The 6,813-nt window shown below is 48.7% G+C and overlaps 1 non-coding gene across 1 annotated transcript; it reads left to right on the top strand.

The window, feature by feature from the left end:
• Window positions 1-3,363: 3,363 nt before the first annotated feature.
• On the top strand, window positions 3,364-3,502 carry MIR9279A-3 (microRNA mir-9279a-3). The gene is given in 1 exon segment (NR_130575.1): window positions 3,364-3,502. It is a non-coding gene; the product is annotated as a microRNA mir-9279a-3 (primary transcript).
• The last annotated feature ends 3,311 nt before the right edge of the window (window positions 3,503-6,813 follow it).

Below are 6,813 nucleotides of genomic sequence, written 5' to 3'. Positions count from 1 at the left end.
GCCGCCTCTGATCACCCCGACCTGCCGCGCACGCTGCCGCCACCTCCTCGGCCCTTCGTGCTGCTGCTGCGCGCCCCACCTGCCCATCCGCCCCACCACGTGCCACCCGCCTCGCCTCGCCCCGCCCACAGCCACCACCGCCTCCAAGGCCACCGCGGCCTCGCACACCGCCCGCCATGCCCCGCCTGCCGCCTCCACTGTGTGCCCCGCCCACCGCCGCTGCCGCCACCGCTGTGGCCGCATTGCCGCTGCTCACACTGCCCGCCACCGCCTCAGAGGCAACCATGGCCGCGTGCTCCACAGCTGCACCGCCGCCCACCCACGCAGCCGCCATGCTTTCTGCTTTCTTCACTCCTCCCTCCCTCAGCATATGCAAATTAACCACCATCTTGTTCGCTCTGATTGGCTGTGGGCATAGCGAAGGTATGGTCAATTTGCATATTACTGTTTTATTAGATAGGATTCCAATCTTAAAAACACAGTTCCAGGATTAGTGCAGTTATACTGGGTACAGATAAGTGGATACAAGCAATTCCTTGGCTATGCTCTACCAAATTGATGAGAAATAAAACTGATTTTATACTATAGGTCTCTATAAAGAAATAAATGAAATCCCATCTTTTCTTTTTTTCTCTATGTGTGATTAGATTCCTTGTACAAATAACATAACACTCCATTCCAGTTGCTTCAATTGGATAAACTCATAAAGCCCAGCCGGTGTGGCTCAGTGGTTGAGCGTCGACCTTTGAACTAGGAGTTCATGGTTCAATTCCCGGTAGGATTTCGGGCTTGATCCCCAGTAGAGGGTGTGCAGGAGGCAGCTGATCTGATGATTCTTTTTTTTTTTTTTTTGCAAAGGAGAGTATTTTATTTTATTTTATTATTATTTTTAAATATATTTTATTGATTTTCCACAGAGAGGAAGAGAGAGGGATAGAGAGTTAGAAACATCGATGAGAGAGAAACATTGATCAGCTGCCTCCTGCACACCCCCTACTGGGGATGTGCCCGCAACCAAGGTACATGCCCTTGACCAGAACCGAACCTGGGACCCTTGAGTCCGAAGGCCGATGCTCTATCCACTGAGCCAAACCGGTTTCGGCTGATCTGATGATTCTGATCATTGATGTTTCTCTCCCTCTCCCTTCCTCTCTGAAATCAATAAAAATATCTATCTATCTATATATATATTTTTAATATCTATATATTTTTAAAACAATAAACTCTTTAGAAAAAGATTGAAAAGTTTGGGTAAAGGAACCAAGATGGCGGCATAGGTAAACACCTGAACTTGCTGTCTCGCACAACCACATCAAAACTAAAACTAAAAGAAAAATGGATATCATCCAGAACCACAGGAAAGCTGGCTGAGTGGAAGTTCTACAAGAAGGAAAGAGAAAAGTGCATCTAGACTGGTAGGAGGTGCAGAGGTGCGGAAGAGCGAAGGTATGGAGGCGCCATGGAAATGGGCTGGCAACTGGGTGCGCTGTGGTCTTTTTCAATTGGGAGGGAGATACAAACTCCCAACTGCTCTGAATTCCAGTACCGGGCGAGACTCTGGGGACCCAGACTTATACGGGGATAAACTGAACTGTCTGGCATCAGGATGGAACATGAGGGCGGCTTTCTCTCAGAGATGGTTGCAGCATTTATTGTTCCTGCATGGAACGAGGGACACAGAGACTCAGGGACCTATCCGGGGCAGGGCTAATGGGCAACCATTGCTGTTTGCACCACCCAATTTACAACCCCACCCAAGCTGTGCACAGAGGCATTTGCATATGAGTGGCCTGGCCTTTTGCAACCTAACCTAACAAACTGCAGCTGGGTCAACGAACCCCAGAGCTTCCAAAAGAAGGTCTAAGGCTCATCAGCAGCCTGCATTGCTTCACAGCTGAGCCTTATCTGGGCATCTCCAAACCCCAAACTTAAGAGGAGGAAACTGCAGATCTCTCTGTAGCTCCTGCTGGGTGGCCTCAGGCAGTGGTTGACTTTGCACCTCCCTGGAGATCCAAGAGCCAGTGCACCCAGTGGTCAGTGTGAGACCACACCAGATTACAACTCTTCAGATCCATAAGAGACACACTCAGGGGGCAGACTCAGTGAGCACCAAAGCCCCACTGAAGCAAGTCCTGCCCCATAAGGGTGTTTTCAGCACAGCAGTTCTCCCATTGTAGACACAACTGGTCCTCACAGCCAATTGGTCTGGAGGTCAATTCCGCCCAGTGATACCAACAGCAATAAAGGCTCAACTACAACAAGACTGTGCACAGTGCCCACAAAGGGGTGCACCAAGAGTGTCCACCTCAGGTGACTGGGGAGGCTGAGCCACTGGGCCCTATAGTGTTACAGAGAACCAGAATAAATCAAGCAATGCTCAGAGAGTTTGGAGTCACACTTTATTCACCGCGGTGGGCTTAGAGAAAATGAATTCAAATTCTAAGCAAAGCTACAAGCAGAACTTCCCTTTTTATTAAAGAGCCAGCCCTCCATGTGCTTAGTGGTTATCTCGCTGCTGACCTTGAAAACAGCACAGTTCTATCCAGTTAAAAAATACACCTGGCATGGCCTTGAGAGTATGGGCATATCTAGTCTCTGGCCTACAAGGTCAGACAGCTGAGTTTATCTTCCTCATTGTTCAAGCAGGCTAAAGCAGGCTAGAAAGCGAAGTTATTTTTTTAGAATAAGAGGCCGTCTAAAAAATAGAGAATTCCAAACAGTAGTTTTACAAAATAGGGGTTAGCCTTCTCAATATGACACCTAGCACACAGAGCCACTCTATCAACACAGGGAAGCAGCCAAAATGCGGAGACAAAGAAACAGGTCACAAATGAAAGAAATGGAGGAAAGCAAACTACTAGAGTTCTAAACTATGGTTATAAGGTTACTCAAGAATCTTCTAGAAACCTCCGAGAAATTTAGTGAGACCCTCAAGGATATGTGCCGGAAGCCAATTCCAGCATGTCATAATTACAAGAGTTTTATCAAAAGGTTGATGAAACTTTGGGGCTCAACAAGAACTGAGTCACATATGTAATCAACTGTTGGAATAGCTAAAAGGCACTCCCCCACACCTGGATAGGATGATGGTTTGCTGCCAGACAGCTCAGGGCATCTCAGTCTATATGTTATTGCCTCCTGTTGGCCAAACACCTGAACAACTGTAGACTATTCCCCAATCTGACAATGCTTCTGTAAACCCTACCCTTTGAAGTGTATTATCTCCACCTTGCCTTAGGACAAATTATGTTAATAAAAAGCAAGGGTCCTCAGGTGAGGCCACGTGCCCCTGGGTCCGGGTGAGGCCATGTGTCCCTGGATCCAGGTGAGGCTGGGTCCTGGGTCTGGGTGGGGCCTCGCGCACCCAGGTCCGGGTGAGGCCACGCGCCCCTAGGTCTGGGAGAGGCCACGCGCCCCTGGGTCCGGGTGAGGCCATGTGTCCCTGGATCCAGGTGAGGCCTTGCGCACCTAGGTCCGGGTGAGGCCACGCGCCCCTGGGTCTGGGAGAGGCCACGCGCCCCCGGGTCCGGGTGAGGCCATGTGTCCCTGGATCCGGGTGAGGCTGGGTCCCAGGTCCGGGTGAGGCCACGTGCCCCTGGGTCTGGGAGAGGCCACGCGCCCCTGGGTCCGGGTGAGGCCATGTGTCCCGGGATCCGGGTGAGGCCTCGCGCACCTAGGTCCTGGTGAGGCCACGCGCCCCTGGGTCTGGGAGAGGCCACGCGCCCCTGGGTCCGGGTGAGACCACGTGCCACTGGACCCGGATGAGGCTGGGTCCCTGGGCCCGGGTGAGGCCATGCGCCCCTGGGTCCGGGTGAGACCACGTGCCACTGGACCCGGATGAGGCTGGGTCCCTGGGCCCGGGTGAGGCCACGCGCCCCTGGGTCCGTGTGAGACTACGTGCCACTGGACCCAGATGAGGCTGGGTCCCTGGGCCCGGGTGAGGCCATGTGCCCCTGGGTCCGGGTGAGGCCTTGCGCCCCGGGTATGGGTGAAGCTGGATCCTGGGTCCGGGTGAGGCCGTGTGCCCCTGGATCCATCCGGGTGAGGCTGGGTCCCGGTCCCGGGTGAGGCCACGCGCCCCTTGGGTCTGGGTGAGGCCACGTTCCCCTTAGTCCAGGTGAAGCCGTGCCCCTGGGTCCGGCCGAGACCAAACCAGAGGGAGTCGGACCTCCGTTACCACCATTTGTCCACCATCCAGAGCTGAGGGGTCAGTGCTGACATGTACACATAAGGAACTGGTGGACATTGAAATTGGGTCTGAAAAGAACTGTTGGTCCAGAAAGAAACTCACTACAGACTGATTCATTTGCCTGTCAGCATAACTATTATTGCTTGTCTCACATTCAGTTCTTATAAGTATATATCTAGTGACATATGATCTCGCTCATCTAGGGGAAATGATGAACAACATAGACTGAGGAACAAGAACAGAACCAGAAACAAGGAGGCATCGATCGGACTATCGGGCCTCAGAGGGAGGATAAGGGAGGTTGGGAGGAGGGGGGGAGAGATCAACCAAAGGACTTGTGTGCATGCATATGAGCCTATCTAATGGTTAAGTTCAACAGGGGGTGGGGGCATCCGTGGGGAGGGGTGTGGGATGGGAATGGGGGGATGAGGACAAATATGTGACACTTTAATCAATAAAGAAATTAAAAAAAAAAAAAAAAGCAAGGGTCCTGAGACAAGGAGAACTAAGAACGAAGAACTTGGAATTTTAGCTCCTTTAGCTGAAGCTCCTCTGACCCCCAATGCCTTTCAAAATTATCTTTTGTCTTTCGACTCTTATTTAATCTACACATAGCCTTTCTCCAGATTGCTGAACCTTTTTTAATGCTGGAACAAGAACCCCAGCAATATGAAAAAGGACCAATTAGAAATTAAGCATACACTGACTGAAATAAAGAATAATATACAGCCCAGCCGGGGCTCGGTGGTTGAGCATCAACTCAGGAACCAAGAGGTCACCAGGTTCAATTCCTGGTCAGGGCACATGCCCAGGTTACGGGCTCAATCCCCAGTGGGGGACGTGCAGGAGGCAGCCAATCAATGATTCTCTCTCATCATTGATGTTTCTATCTCTCTCTCCCTCTCTGAAATCAATACAAATATATATATTTAAAAAAAAGAATAATATACAGAGATCCAACAGCAGACTAGAGAACCCCTAGAATCAAGTCAAAGATATGAAATACGAAGAAGCAAAAAACACCCAACTGGAAAAGCAAAAAGAAAAAAGAATCCAAAAATATGAAGTTAGTGTAAGGAGCCTCTGGGACAACTTCAAGGGTACCAACATCCAAATTATGGGGGTGCCAGAAGAAGAGAGAGAGCAAGATATTGAAAACCTATTTAAAGAAATAATGGCAGAAAACTTCCCCTACCTGGTGAGAGAAATACACTTACAAGTCCAAGAAGTGCAGAGAACCCCAAACAAGAGGAATCCAAAGAGGACCACACCAAGACACATCATAATTAAAATGTTAAGGGCAAAAGAGTAAGAGACATTATAAAAAGCAGCAAGAGAAAAAGTTTGTTACCTACAAGGGAGCACCCATACAACTGTCAGCTGATTTTTCAACAGAAACCATGCAGGCCAGAAGGGAGTGGCAAGAAATATTCAAAGTGATGAATAGCCAGAACCTACAACCAAGATTACTCTACCCAGCAAAGCTATCATTTAGAATTGAAGGTCAGATAAAGAGCTTCACAGACAAGGATAAGCTAAAGGAGTTCATCACTGACAAACCAGTATTATATGAAATGCTGAAGGGTATTCTCTAAGAAGAGGAAGAAGAAGAAAAAGGTAAAGATAAAAATGATGAACAACAAAGTGACAACAAATACATATCTATCAACAAGTGAATCTAAAAATCGAGTGAATAAAAAATATGATGAACAGAATAAATTGGTGAATATAATAGAATCAGGGGCATAGAAAGGGAGTGGACTGACAATTCTCAGGGGGAAAGGGGGTGTGGGGGTGTGGGAAGAGACTGGACAAAAATTGAACACCTATGGACGAGGACAATGGGGTGGGGATAAGGGAATGGGGTGGGGTGGGAACCAGGTGGAGGGGAGCTATGGGGAAAAAAAGAGGAACAACTGTAATAATCTGAACAATAAAAGTCTTATTTAAAAAAAAGTTTGGGTAATTAACCCCCACATTTTATGCTTATTTTTTCTACTTCTATCAATGTCCTGATATTGAACATAAGCAGCAATATCTTTTCAGTCAATCGAGCAATTGAAGACTCAAGTGAAATTTCAAGAAAAGACACAATGTCCTAAAGAACTCTGGCAAGTCCCATGTTTCCTGTGTTGCTTTGGTTGCCCATCTCTTCAAGAAAATAAAGCTGATGCCGAAACCGGTTTGGCTCAGTGGATAGGGCGTCAGCCTGCGGACTCAGGGGTCCCAGGTTTGATTCTGGTCAAGGGCATGTACCTTGGTTGCGGGCACATCCCCGGTGGGGGGTGTGCAGGAGGCAGCTGATCAATGTTTCTCTCTCATCGATGTTTCTAACTCTCTATCCCTCTCCCTTCCTCTCTGTAAAAAAATCAATAAAATATATTTTTTAAATAAAGAAAATAAAGCTGGGGCTAGGTGGGACACTCTTCTCTGATTAGAGAGTGCCACGGCCTGCAAGCTGAGTCTTTATTTTATAGCCCGATTCCACAAGGCAAAGTAAGGGCGTGGTCAAGATGTTTACAACGTTCTTGTGGGTTTCGAATCTACTCAATTACACGCACCTGAACTCTATCAAGCCCACATCACTCAGCCTCCTGGGACCACAGGTTTGAACCATAAGGTTG

The sequence above is a fragment of the Eptesicus fuscus genome, chromosome 13 (assembly GCF_027574615.1).
Source record: "Eptesicus fuscus isolate TK198812 chromosome 13, DD_ASM_mEF_20220401, whole genome shotgun sequence".
NCBI lineage: Eukaryota > Metazoa > Chordata > Mammalia > Chiroptera > Vespertilionidae > Eptesicus > Eptesicus fuscus.
Note: the sequence above shows the minus strand (reverse complement) of the source record. Positions and strands in the feature narration are given on the sequence as shown.